We start from the raw sequence: 13,397 nt of genomic DNA on the forward strand, positions 1-13,397 counted from the left end.
ATAACTTGATTACTAGAAAACTGCAGTTTTTTGCTAATGATCATTCTCCATAGATGTGGGGTTTTTTCCATATAGTTAAAATTATATATTTTTGTTCCTTCTAAGTGGCATGTTCTTGTTTGTTCCCTGCTTCCCTAATCAATGGCATGCTGGCCACAGAAAAGCTTTTTGAAGTAGGTATTTGCAATTTGAATTTTTTAAGGGATATTCTTGCATAGAAGCATAAACTCATGGAAATGAAAAGGATAGTAAGTACTTGAAAAAAAATTAGGATTTTATTCAAATTAATGTGTTTTAATGATTTGTGCAATATTTGCTCAAGGGTAGTATAGTGTTCTATGTGCAGACCCATAAATAGTTATCTTATTCTATCCCTGACCCTCAGATTTCTCCTTTTATATCTCCATTAAGCAATTTGTTACTAAAGCATACCTCGTAATTAAAAATTTATTACTTAAAAAGAAAAGGCAGCTTCCTGCCCAGATCTTAATTATTCTTTATTTAAGACACTTAAATATTTAGTGACTTACTTCTCTTTTCATTATAAATACAGTAGTAATTCAAAGACCTTTTATATTTCTGAAGAGTTTTCACTTTTACTGCAATGGATACTCAAAAATATTCAGCATCAGTCTCAATGCAAAGGCTGTGATACAATTGCAGCTCTAAGTACCAAGATTTGGTGATTTAATGGTGACAGATTGGTGCAGAAAGGGCCAGATTTCCACTAGAACTCATTGTCCCTCCTGCCAAAGTGCTAATAAACTATTACCATGCCTACTAGATATAAGCAAGGTCCCGATAACTTAAATTTATGCCAGCTGCACAGCTAAGGGGACAAAGAAATATTTGATCTATGGGCTTAAGCTTCTGCTTGCAGTGTGTGTTGTGCCAAGGAGCACCAGTGGGTTTATGGTGCACCAAGGCACGGTGTTCCCTGGCTCTTGAACCCTATGCAGCCCACTGCCCAGTACCTGCACTGAGGGCTGGGTTGTCCTTCAGCCCCTGACCCACCAGCTGCCCACACTGCAAGCCCCTCAGCTCAGCCCTCAGGACAATATTTAGCCTTTCTCAACTCTCTTGAACCCCTGCTTATTTCTAGATTTTCCCAGGGGTTCCTGGGCCTGAAATAATCATCTGAGCCCTTTCCTATATGTGACTTTTTAATTTCCCCAGCTACTCAGGTTTTTTGGTAATGATGTGGCTGATGGAATAGACTGTTTCCTTATCTTGTACACAAACCTACCCTGGAGCTGGATGGCAGGAGCTGGACAGCAATAATTCTACTCTTCATCATCCCTGACTTTCTTTCATTCTTCAGAGACTTTCTTTTCTTTTTCATCTGCCTTTACTTTAGATAGAAACAGACACAGAAGGTAAGGGAAGCATAATTTCCAAGAGAAAGCCCATTTTTGTGCACTAACACCAAACAAGCAGCTTTACTGTTGAAAGCTGGGATACAGATGGGAAGGGAATAGCTTAGGCTCACAGACCAAGTGGGATTGTGCATCACATATTCTGTGGGAGGTCACACTTAGTGATCAAAGAGGCCCATTGAACTTTGCACAAGAAGGTCATGATCTGTAAGCAATGTTAAAAATAGTGTCTTTCCTTTTGGTGTAAGGGAGGGTAAGGTGGACTTTGCATGCAAGTTAAATTACAGAAACATCACTGTGCCTCTGCATGGCTGAATTGCCTGCAACAATGCAATGCACCACAGTGTTCTGGGAAACATAACAGGCAAAATTGCTAAGTGGATATGAGAAAATAGAGATTTAAATTGCACTACAAGCAAATGACCTGCTGCTATAAACTGTACCCTTACAGATTTGCTTACTGATTGCAATATGCTATTTATTGTGTGTATAAGCTGTAGATTGATCCAAATTATTTGTTTCCATTTGTATCTTGTTGGAAAACTATGGGAGATCACTGTTTGAATGAAGTAGATTACTGCCAATCATTCTCATATGTGGAATGAGGAAATTGAATTAGAAATATTCTTGCAGTATTCAACTGACTTCTTTAACTAAAACCATAGCTGAAAAGCTAGGATTTTTCACACTGTTTAACTGGAAATTCTTAATATAGCCAGAGATAAATATTGGTGCTTGAATGGATGAAAGAACATTTTAAGTACTGGAGCGCTGAGTAAGGATAACGTAACAGTATAATTGATAATGTGGGATGCGCATCAGGAATATCAGATGACCACATTAAGAGAAATCTTTCTCATCTTAATCTTGTGAATGATTTCAAGGATGTCCCTGAATGAGATTCTGTTCTAATGTAAGACCATTGAATTAATATATAAGTTAATTTCACAATTGTGCTCACAGGTTCTTGTAATACAATATGTATCCATTCATTCTAGTCCTGGAATAAAAATAGTTGATTAAATTGATACTATGTTAACAATTTTTCTTCCTAGCATACTTCTATCTCCTGTACAGTTAGTTCTCTGTGCAAATTGTTAGGTTTGTATTCTGATTGTTCAGTTTCTCTTTTCTGGAGAGTGGTACTTTAATGGGTATCATTTTCGTGATGTAGGGAATATCTTGCAGAAACTGGCAGTAAGATTTTTCTGTTCAGTTGCCATGATAACATGACCATCTCTGATAACATGACCATTTCAGTAACCTTAGCTAATTCCATGGGTAGAACAGGTTTAACAGATCATGCAATACCATGAAGGTTAAGTCTCACCTGTGTGACATGGGGGAAAGCTAAGACATCTGACAGGAAGCTGAACATGAGCCAGCAGTGTGCCCAGGTAGCCAAGAAGGCCAATGGCATCCTGGCCTGTATCAGGAACAGCGTGGCCAGCAGGTCCAAGGAAGTGATTCTGCCCCTGTACTCAGCCCTGGTGAGGCCACACCTTGAGTCCTGTGTCCAGTTCTGGGCCCCTCAGTTTAGGAAGGATATCAAGGTCCTGGAGCAGGTCCAAAGGAGGGCAGCTAGGCTGGTGAAGGGACTCCAGCACAGATCCTATGAGATGAGGCTGAGGGAGCTGGGGCTGTTCAGCCTGGAGAAGAGGAGGCTCAGAGGAGACCTCATTGCTCTCTACAACTCCCTGAAAGGAGGGTGTAGCCAGGGGGGGGTTGGTCTCTTTTCCCAGGCAACCCTCAGCAAGACAAGAGGGCACGGTCTCAAGTTGTGCCAGGGGAGGTTTAGGTTGGATAATAGAAAGAATTTCTTTACTGAGAGGGTGATCAAGCATTGGAATGGGCTGCCCTGGGAAGTAGTGGATTCTCCATCCCTGGAGATATTTAAAAGGAGACTGGATGTGGCACTCAGTGCCATGGTCTGGTAACTGCAGCAGTAGTGGATCAAGGGTTGGACTCTGAGGTCCCTTCCAACCCAGCCAATTCTATGATCTCTGTACCCTTATGTGTTACAGGTGTGTCATCTGTGTAAGTCTTTCTGGAATGGTGGAACTTGCATAGCATCTAGGATAGCTGACACAAATTTTTTTTCTAATTCTACCACTTTCATTTCAAGGCCTGAGGCAGGCAGCTCAGCCTTTTTGTACGGCCTGCATAGTAGTGCTCCTCAACTAGTAAAGGATTTTGATACCTACTGTGGAAGAGAACGATAACTCTGTAAATGCTTAATATTTCTACTGGAGGAGTGCAGCACAATAAACATGCTAGTATTTTTTAAGTTGAGATGGTGTATTTACTAGACATGGTCTCCCAAAGATTCCTGTTCTTAACCAGTACTGATCAGTGTCTACTGCATTGAGAAGAGGTTATCTCCTACAGAGTGTGTCAGTGAAACAACCCTTGTGGTTTGTTATCTGCAAAGTTTTCCCTTGGACCCTTCAGTCCAAGCTTGTCAAATAAGGATACTGCTGACCACCACTCCTTTTTGTCCATCCTCCCCAAAGCAATGTTTACTGAACTGTGTAATGTTCTTCACATGTATCTTTGTGTTGCACATATCTCTATGAAACTAAGCTGAGGCAATTAGAAAAGCTTAAGCATCAGTCTTGCTTTCTGACACACCAGGATATTCTTGACTAAAAAACAAGCTTGCTCCTGGATGAAATAGCACAGTGCCTGCTGCCTATGATTACTCATCTGCTTAGTGATTTTTGAGTATTACTCAAAGTATAAAACCAGCATGTCACAGCAGCTTTTATGAACAGCAGCTGCTTTATGGACAGTGGAGGCCAGCTGAACAATCAATATTGAACTAAGCAAGACAGCTGGGAGGGTCTTGAAATTTTTTTTCTCCCTTTTCATACATACCATGGTACTTTTTGTCTCTTGAAATAACAACAGGGAAGGCAGATGGCTTACTCTGTCTTGAGAAGTCTGCTTTTTTTCCTTCAGAGGTGGCTGATCCACTGTAGTGCAATGTCAAAAGCATTTGGGACCTTAAAAAAAGAAAAGGCACTGACATTACCAGTTGTAATCTTTTCAGATGGCACAAAATTTTTAAGGAAAATCAGGAAAAAAAGAATATCCTTGTGTTGACCGAGCTTAAAGCAAATTAAATCCTTCCAGGATGCTGCCCAAACTCACATCAAATGTAATTGGCTGCCTCAATAGCTCTTTCACTCAAAATTCCTTCAATAAAATGGCAACTTTTGTGTTGCAGATTACCTTTTGGTCACAGCAAAATAGATATCACAGAATCACAGAAAGTTAGGGGTTGGAAGGGACCTTGAAAGATCATGGAGTCCAACCCCTCTGCCAGAGCAGGGTCACCTACAGCAGGTCACACAGGAATGTGTCCAGGTGGGGTTTGAATGTCTCCAGAGGAGACTCTACAACTTCCTTGGGCAGCCTGTGCCAGTGCTCTGTCACCTTCACAGTGAACGTTTTTTTCCTTATATTTATGTGGAATCTCCTATGCTCAAGCTTGTACCCATTTCCCCTTGTCCTATCATTGGACGTAACTGAAAAGAACCTGGTTTCATCCTCCTGGCAGTCTTCCTGACTGACATAAAAATGTATTTATAAACATTAATGAAGTCACCCATCATTCTCCTCCAAGCTGAAGAGATCCAGCTTCCTCAGCATTTCCTTAGGAGGGAGATTTTTTCCATTTCTTTTAATCTTCTTGGAAGCTCTTCACTGGACTCTTTCAAGCAGTTTCCCATGAACTGAGGGGCCCAGAACTGGACACAATATTCCAGATGTGGCCTCACCAGCGCATAGTAAGCCTCGGCCTACTGACCACCCCCCTTCTAATGCACCCCAGGATGCCATTGGCCTTCTTGGCCACAAGGGCACGTTGCTGGCTCATGGTCATCCTTCCATCCACCAGCACACCCAGGTCCCTGTCCCCTGTGCTGCCCTCCAGCAGCTCAGTCCCCAACCTGTACTGGTACCTGGGGCTGTTCTTCCCCAGATGCAAGACTTTACACTTGCCCTTGTTGTAATTCATAAAATGCCTCCCTGCCCAACTCTCCAGCCTCTGTCTGGGTTCCTCTCAATGGCAGCACAGCCTTCTGGGGTGTCAGCTAGTCCTCCCAGCTTTGAGCCATCAGCAAACTTGCTGAGAAGGTATTATGTCCTAGCATCAAGGTCATTCTTATAGATTAAACTGGTTCACTACCGCTACAGAACTTGGAAAAAAGCATCTGTTAGATCTAAGCAACTATTTGGATTGATTATGTTTTTATTTCTTTCATGAAGAACTGAGGAGTATTTAATTATGTGTGAGGAAGCACTTTTCTTTGCTGAATATTTTGTACTCAAATGCAAACAATATCCCAATGCAAACTAACATGGTATCTATTTGATGTTTTTTATTCAGTTATTTCTTATTCACCTTTGTCATTTTAGAAAGTTGTTTTCATCTGTTCAGTAAGCAGAAATATTATTGTTACTATGAGGTAACAATTGATGAACACTATAATTCTTCCTGAGCCATAAAGCACATAAGGCAGAAGTCAAAACAATTATTAACAATGCACAGCCTATAGCAAGCAGCTGACAAGCAACCCCCATGCTAAAAATGCTTTGTCCAAATAATTCAGTGCATAATTAACAAATCCATTGGCAGAAATCTTATTAACAATTTGCAAGAGGGAAATTGGTTTGGATAATACACGTACAAACTAGCTACAAAGGATGTAGTAGGAAAGCAAGGTTGCATCCTCATGATGAGATGAGAATAGAATTGTTCCTTGTCTGTATAAGAATTGCTCAGAACAGTTCAGATTAAGTTAACTGAAGGTATGGAATTCAGATATATAGTTGAGATGCAAGAGACCCAATATGGACACCCTCAATGGAAGCAAAGTAGCATGAACTTGTTGCCTGCTTCAAGGATGTGGTGGGCTCATCTTGGTCAGTGGCTAGGCACCCATCCAGCTGCTCTCAATCTCCCTCCTCAGAAGGAAGGACAGCGGGAAAAAACAGGATGAAAAATTTCATAAGTTAAGATAAAAACAAGAAGATAGGTTGGCAGGTACTGTCCCAGGCAAAACAGACTCAACTGGGGGGAAATTAATTTGAGGTACTGCCAATTTAAATAGATTCTAGAAGAAACAAGAAGAAGAACATTAAGCCAACACTTTTTCTCCTCCTTTCCCAGGGTCAGCTTCATTCTTTCACACCTAAGTCCTCTCTCGCCCACAGAAGTGTAGGGGTGAAGAGGGTTATGGTTAGCACAAAGCAGTTTCACCTTTTTGCTTCCCGGAAAATATATCTCTGCTTCAGCATGGAGTCCTCCACAGACCACAGGCGATATCTGCTTCAGGGTCCTGGAGTACACCATCATCATCGTCATCATCATCATCATCATCATCATCATCATCATCATCATCTGGCCTTGACCTTGGTGCTCCCTTTACTTTTTCTCACTCATCTCTTTCCCCCTCCTCCTGTGTCAGTCACTCTGGCATTTTTTGCCCTTTCTTAAATACATTTCCTAGAGGCACCACCTCTTTGGGTTCTCATAAATGCTGTGCTTGCCGTCCTTCCACTGTCAGCACCTAGATACCTACACCCAGTGTGAAGAATTAAGCGATGGAAAAATAATTTATTTTTTTTTTTCACCTTTTAACTTATTCCTATTCATTTAATTATTTCTTGACTGCTCCTGTTTTCCATTAAAAAATAAGGCCAGGTCTATACAAGGATCTGTTGACACACCAATGTTATTTTAAAGTGTGTTCCTTGCAGTGTTACTGGGCTAGTAGAAAGTGGTTGTGCAGGTGGCACCTAGATTGTGGGGCACATTGGTTGCCTAAGTCACTATCACTTTTCCATTCTGCTACTTTTCCGTGTTTTCAGTGAAAATCAGCATGTGAGAAGAGGCATGGGGCATAGTGTGGTCACTGGGAAGTGAACCAGGACTTGGCTACAAGGAGGATTTGCCTCCAAAACTTTTCTTTTTATGTAGTTACTCAGTGTCTGTTGAGGTAAAAAAAAAAGTTTGCATGGCTTTCTGAAGTGCATAACGTCCTGAAAGCTGAATTGTCATGCTAGCCAAAGGTAACTGTATTTTGGCCACTGCAGTAGGTGGGATACTGGCTTTGGTATGCAGATCTTGTCTCTGACTTAGTACAGCCATTCTGATTTACTCAGTTATTTAAGGTACTTCAAAACATTAAAAGACTACATAGGACTGTAGACTACTATTATAATTTTCATTTTATTGGTGTTTTAGGTCTAAAACTATGGATGGGCTTGTCATGTCTCCAAAACCAAAACCCTTAATTTAATCTAATTACTCTAGGATGTGAAGTTGCACAGGGAGACAAGAAAATCTAGGAATTTTCTGCCCTCAAAAACTTTCTTGTACACTAGCTAGAGGCACAGTATGTTCTCAAAGAGCTGCATGGTGGAAGGGATTTCCAAGAATGGAATAAAAGAGCAAAATGAATGAGGACATTGTGACAGCTGCACTTAAATCAGACCAAAGGAAAACTTCCCTTGGTATCATCCCACAGCACTCTATAATATTTCTTAAGCTGAAGACTTATGTTTTCCATCTTAGTGTAAAATACAGACCGGTCTATATTTCTTTTACTACCACAGTGAATTGTGTTTTGAAGTCCATACATGTGTGTGTTTTCTACCACATCCTGTGGCAATGAGTTCTACCATTTAATTATGTTCTTTCCAGAAAGCATCCTGTCATGGATGTCATGCTTTAAATTAGCTAACTGCTCATTTTATTGGGACTGCTTCCTGTGCCATGAAAAATGGTGAAAAAGCATTCCTTATGCACTTTTTGAGCACTGTTCATGATTTTCTGGAGCTCTGTTATAGTCCTTTCTCTCATTTGTCCCTCTTCAAATATGAAAATCTTAAAGACTTTTTTTTTTCTGTCCCAGTACAGAAATCATTATATACCTTTGATCATGCTGTCACCTTTTTCTTTATCCTTCTGTTGCTATCCTGTCATTTTTGAGATGAGATGAGATGACTGGAACTGTATTAAATATTCAAAATATTAGATGAGAAATGGGGTTTTGTGGCAGCATTATTGTGTTTTCATCTCCTGTTTTCTGTTCTTTTCTTAATATTTACTAATATATCATTTTCTTTTTTTGACAGATGATGAGTATTTAGGTGACATTTTCATAAAGCTGTTTCCAAGCTTTTTTTCCCTACTAACAGTTAATTTCACTGTGTGTTTATAGATTTCCCAGGGTAGATGCATGAGACCTTGGTTATTTAGCCATAAAAACATGGCTAAATTACAAGAGTGTTTTAGGCTGTAAACAGATTATTGGTAGTATTTAATATTTGCTCAGCTCTACTGGCAATTTATATTGTTCTAGGTTTTGTCATGCCAGAAATTTTTCACAAGTATATGAGGCAGCGAGAATATTTCCTATGCACCCAATCTTTTTAGTAGGTTGTTGAGTATTGTAACAGAACATTAATTCTAACAAGAAAGTAATTCAGGAAAAAAGTTAATTCAATGAGCTTTATCTGAGAGGGTTTCACTAGCTTTGCCACTGTAAGACATGTTCTGTCCAAAACTAAAGGCAACCAAACAGATGCACTATCCTTTTCTTTAGTAACTTGATGGAGATTTCATCCCATATTCTTCAATATCAGATGGAGTTGCATAGCTCTTAAATTTTTTTTTTTTTTTTTTTTTTTTTTTTTTTTTTTTTTTTGGTAGATGAAATGTACTATTACTGGCATACTGGTTGTTAAGATGGAGTCCTGGACCCTAATGAATCTGGAATTAAACAAATAGACTCAGAATTCTTAAAATCTGCGTATGAAAGAACTTTAAAAAGTTTTTAAAAAGTGCTGACAGAATAAATACATTACTACAAGGACATCATTCTGACCTCTGACTTTAAAACACTTGCTATGCTGTATTTCAGTGACTACTGTCAAAAATCCCTTAATCGCCCAAAGAGACTCTGTATCACATCACAGACAGAGATCTTTTTCAAATGACATTTTCAGCATTCTCCTTTCATAGAGTATGAGTCATTTGACTTCTTGTTTGTAAACATAAGCTCTTGTTCTCAGTTTTGTGGCTGCACTACAGTACAGAATCTATGGATGTACAAAGCTTTTCTGGTAATGGAGTTTTCATTGAGGAGTTGTTCTGTTCCTCACTAGGCCTGTTTATTCCTATGCATTAAATGCAGAGTTTTCTTTGTTTTCCACTGTTGGTTTGCTGGTCTTGGAGAGATCAGCAATAGAAACATTATTTTATAGCTGTTGTGGGTTGACCTTCGACATCACCCAGGCACACACCCATCTGCTTTCTCACTCATCTGCTTTTTCCCCTTCTCAGTGGAACAGGAGGAGAAACTATGACAAAAAGTCTTACAGGCTGAGATAAAGACAAGGAGATAACATCAGTTGCTGTCATGGGCAAAAAATACCAAGTCTATACTTGGAAAAAATTAATTTAGCTGATACCTATTTAAAAATAGAGTAGGACCATAAGATGCAAAGACAATACTAAAGGTACCTTCCCTCTGCCCCTTCTTTTTCCCAGGCCCAACTTCACTCCTTCATTCCCAACTCCTCTACATCCTCCACCCACAGTCTGCACAGAGGGATGTGCTGCTCATATCCCAGTCTTTGAGTTTCATTTCCATTTGGAGAGCTGAGATGACTCCTTGAATCAGTCAGCTCTCCTGTCCACTAAGAACAATTGGAAATTCCAAATCTAGACTTGAAATGCCCAATAACATTGCAAGTACGAAGGGACAGCATCAGCTATTAGATCACAAACAAGGAAGCCAAATACATGAACTACTGAAAAAATAGCCAGTGAACTCTAGTCAGCTGTTTGAAGGACATTTGGGGAAATAATTTTATTTACTCCATTTACTCCAGTGTATTGGGTTATTGAACCAGAAAGGAGATGAACTTCTCTCATTTTCACTGTTCTCTCACAACTGGAACAACTTAGGAACATAGATATAAGAGAATAAATAATTACTCTTCTCATTGTTCTGATTCCCTGTACCCTCCAGAAAGCTTGATTTGAGCAGTTCAACTTGTAGAAGCTCATAAACCCTCTGCAGAATCAGTGGTAGAATAAAAAATATTTCATTACTTAATACATCATAAAATGAGAAAGTGAGTTATTTTGGACGAGTTTTGGTTTAGTATTTAGTATTTGAAGTATTTATAGTTGTATAATAAGTTTTTTAATCATTCTTCTTTTCAGAGCATACTTGGAGATATCTTCCTTAAGACTGCAGAGTGAAAGTAAAAACCAACCAACAGAAGTTTTTTAACTATCACCAGTCTGACAAGTAAGTTATTCCTTTTAAGTTTTTATTTCACCCCTGTAGTCCTGGCTTGTATTTTATCCTTGTACTTATTATACTGACTACCAGACTCTTTCTCTGACCCAAGAGAATATGAGTGCAAACTGAGTAGTATGAAATCGATCATAACCTTTCCCAGCTAGAATGAAATCTATCAATATTACAGATATAATTGAGTTGAAGTACTGGCTCACCTGATGATTCTGACTTGTAATACCACTAGTTCTGTAGTCATATCTCTGAACAGTTGTTTTGTTTTGTTTTTTCCTGGTGAGAAGTTAAGTGGCTAAAACTTCTTTTCTATCATTAGAATTGTGTGGCATCAGAGTCAATAACTGTTTATCTATTTGTAGCTGTGCTGTTCTTTTTCTTCTTGAGAGCCTCCAGAATTTACTCATTGTAGCAAATATGACCCTAAAATTTGCCAGAATTCACAAAACTGTCTGCATATGCCTCCTTTGCCCATTTACTCTCCTGTGCTCCCTCTGTGCCTGTTTTACTCTTTGAAACACTGAACTACTTGGTCTCAGACTTACGACACATCAGAAGTTTACTAACACTGCATCTAAGTCGGTACCTTATGCAGTACAGTCCACCTAGTACAGCAGGTTATACCATAATAGTTCTTTAATACTCCATAACTATGTTTATTTTCTATATGGCAGCAATACCTGACTCACTTCCTCGGATGATTCTGCATCATCTTTCTCAATTTCCCTTGCATTCCCCCAGATTTAAACCTTTGACTGCCCTTAAACCTACTCATTGCCCATTCAATCTGACAAATGCTATTGCAAAGCTAAACTGATGTAAAACATTGGAACTCAGCCTTGGAAAGGGTCTTTGGACTTTTGCCACAGCATATTTTTGAGATGAAGATTGAGAGAATGCAATGAATTTAAGTAACACAATATCTAGTATTTCAGAACCTTTTATTTCATAATTTAGCAAGTTTAGCTTCCAATAGTCCCCAAAATAAAAGAAAGACTTCATATATTATTTCATATAAAAGAACAAAAAGTGATACAAAGAATATGCATTATTTAGTAACTGCTCAGATATATTAATGAAAATATGGAAAAGTAAAAGTCTTTGCAATTATTTATTTATACAACTTGAATGTAATTTTATTAGGAGCTAGAGGCTGAACACCTCAAATTTCACTTTCTACATAAGCAGATGAAATGGTAAGATTTTTTCTTTGCTTCCATTGTTTTTACAGGTGCAAGACAAGCTTCCTTCTTTCTTATTGCTTGTCGGGTTGCTTTTCAGACATTTTGGCTGGAAGCACATAGTCAAGTCTGGGCTATGACATAGCCCAGACATAGCCCACATAGACAAGTCTGAGTCTTGTCTGGGGTCTGAAAGAAGCATAGGGTCGTGACTTAAAACTGTGTTCAGCCTCGAGAAGAGAAGGCTTAGGGGAGACATTATTACCATGTACCAGTACATAGAGGGTGGCTGCTAAGTTGATGGAGACTCCGTTTTTACAGAGTCACATGGAAAAGACAAGGAGTAATGGGTACAAGTTACTCCTGGGGAGATTCCAATTGGACTGCTGAAGAAAATTTTTCACCATGAGAGCAGTTAGACATTGGAATATTTTCCCAAGGGAAGTGGTGGCTACCCATTCATTAGAAAGTTTTAAGACTCAGCTTGACAAGGTGGTGGTACATTTAAACTGTATTTTTATTTAGAAAGGTTGGATTAGATAATCCTTGAGGTCCCTTCCAACCTGACAATCTCTGATTTATCTCTTTCCAGAAAGCAGAGGTGCTGAATACATTGCTTGTTAATAAGTGATCTGTCTTTTAATTATCTGCACTTCAGTGTGGTTCACATTGTTATTTGGACCATAATGTGCCAGAGATCTGTATAAGAATGCAAGCCTCTATATCTATTGAATTGACCATTCCCTTGGATTTTACTAAGAGAAAAAACAGGCTAGAGCCAACAGTTTTAATTCATCTTGCATTTATCTCTAAGACACAGTTTTGAAGATCTGTCCTGTTTACTATGAAAAGCAGAACATAAGGAAGCTAAGGCTGCTTGACACAATGAATTGTGATAATTGAGTTACTCAATCTCTGTAGCATTAAGCATATCAGGACTGCACACAAACATGATTTATCACTTCATCAACCCAATAAATAAATAATAAATAGCGAGTCAATCTGAATGAAGGAAATGGAGGGTTTCTTTTTGAACTGGGTATAGAAGTCTTGAAAGAGGCTTCATTTGGGTTTAAGTAGATTAATCAATTTTAATTATCAGCATTTTATTTCAAGGCAGATGTTACAAGAGCAAAAGAGAAGGATAGGAAGGCTCGCAGCCCAGGTTGAAGTCACAGTGTCTGTATCTCCTTTTATCTTGTGGTAATACACAGTCATTTCCATCTCCCAAGTAGTACTGGTACCCAAATTCCTCACCTCTGCTTACCTTTCAGCTACCTTGGCTCTACAATATTCTCAGGCAAATCATTAGAGTATACTTCAAGCTTTTTGAATGTTCTGCTAAAACTATTAACCCTGCACAGTGTCAAGAAAGCACACCTGAAGTAGCACATCCACAGAAAATACTTGATGTGAGGAGTCATAATTGAGGGAAGGTGTTTCTTCTGGTTTTCAACAAGGTTCACAATTAGACATACTTCTTCAACATTTCTTGGACACCT

The 13,397-nt window shown here is 39.0% G+C and overlaps 1 protein-coding gene across 3 annotated transcripts in view; it reads left to right on the top strand.

Annotated features, from left to right (window-relative positions):
- LOC139792890 (poly(rC)-binding protein 3-like) overlaps positions 1 to 13,397 on the top strand; it is a 510,075-nt gene that overhangs the window by 319,664 nt on the left and 177,014 nt on the right. For all 3 annotated transcript variants that reach the window (XM_071736835.1, XM_071736837.1, XM_071736836.1), the window contains one exon: positions 10,621 to 10,708. The gene's annotated coding sequence lies outside the window, so the exon portion shown is untranslated. The remainder of the gene's footprint in view (positions 1 to 10,620; positions 10,709 to 13,397) is intronic.

Source organism: Heliangelus exortis, chromosome 2, assembly GCF_036169615.1.
Source record: "Heliangelus exortis chromosome 2, bHelExo1.hap1, whole genome shotgun sequence".
NCBI classification, from domain to species: domain Eukaryota; kingdom Metazoa; phylum Chordata; class Aves; order Apodiformes; family Trochilidae; genus Heliangelus; species Heliangelus exortis.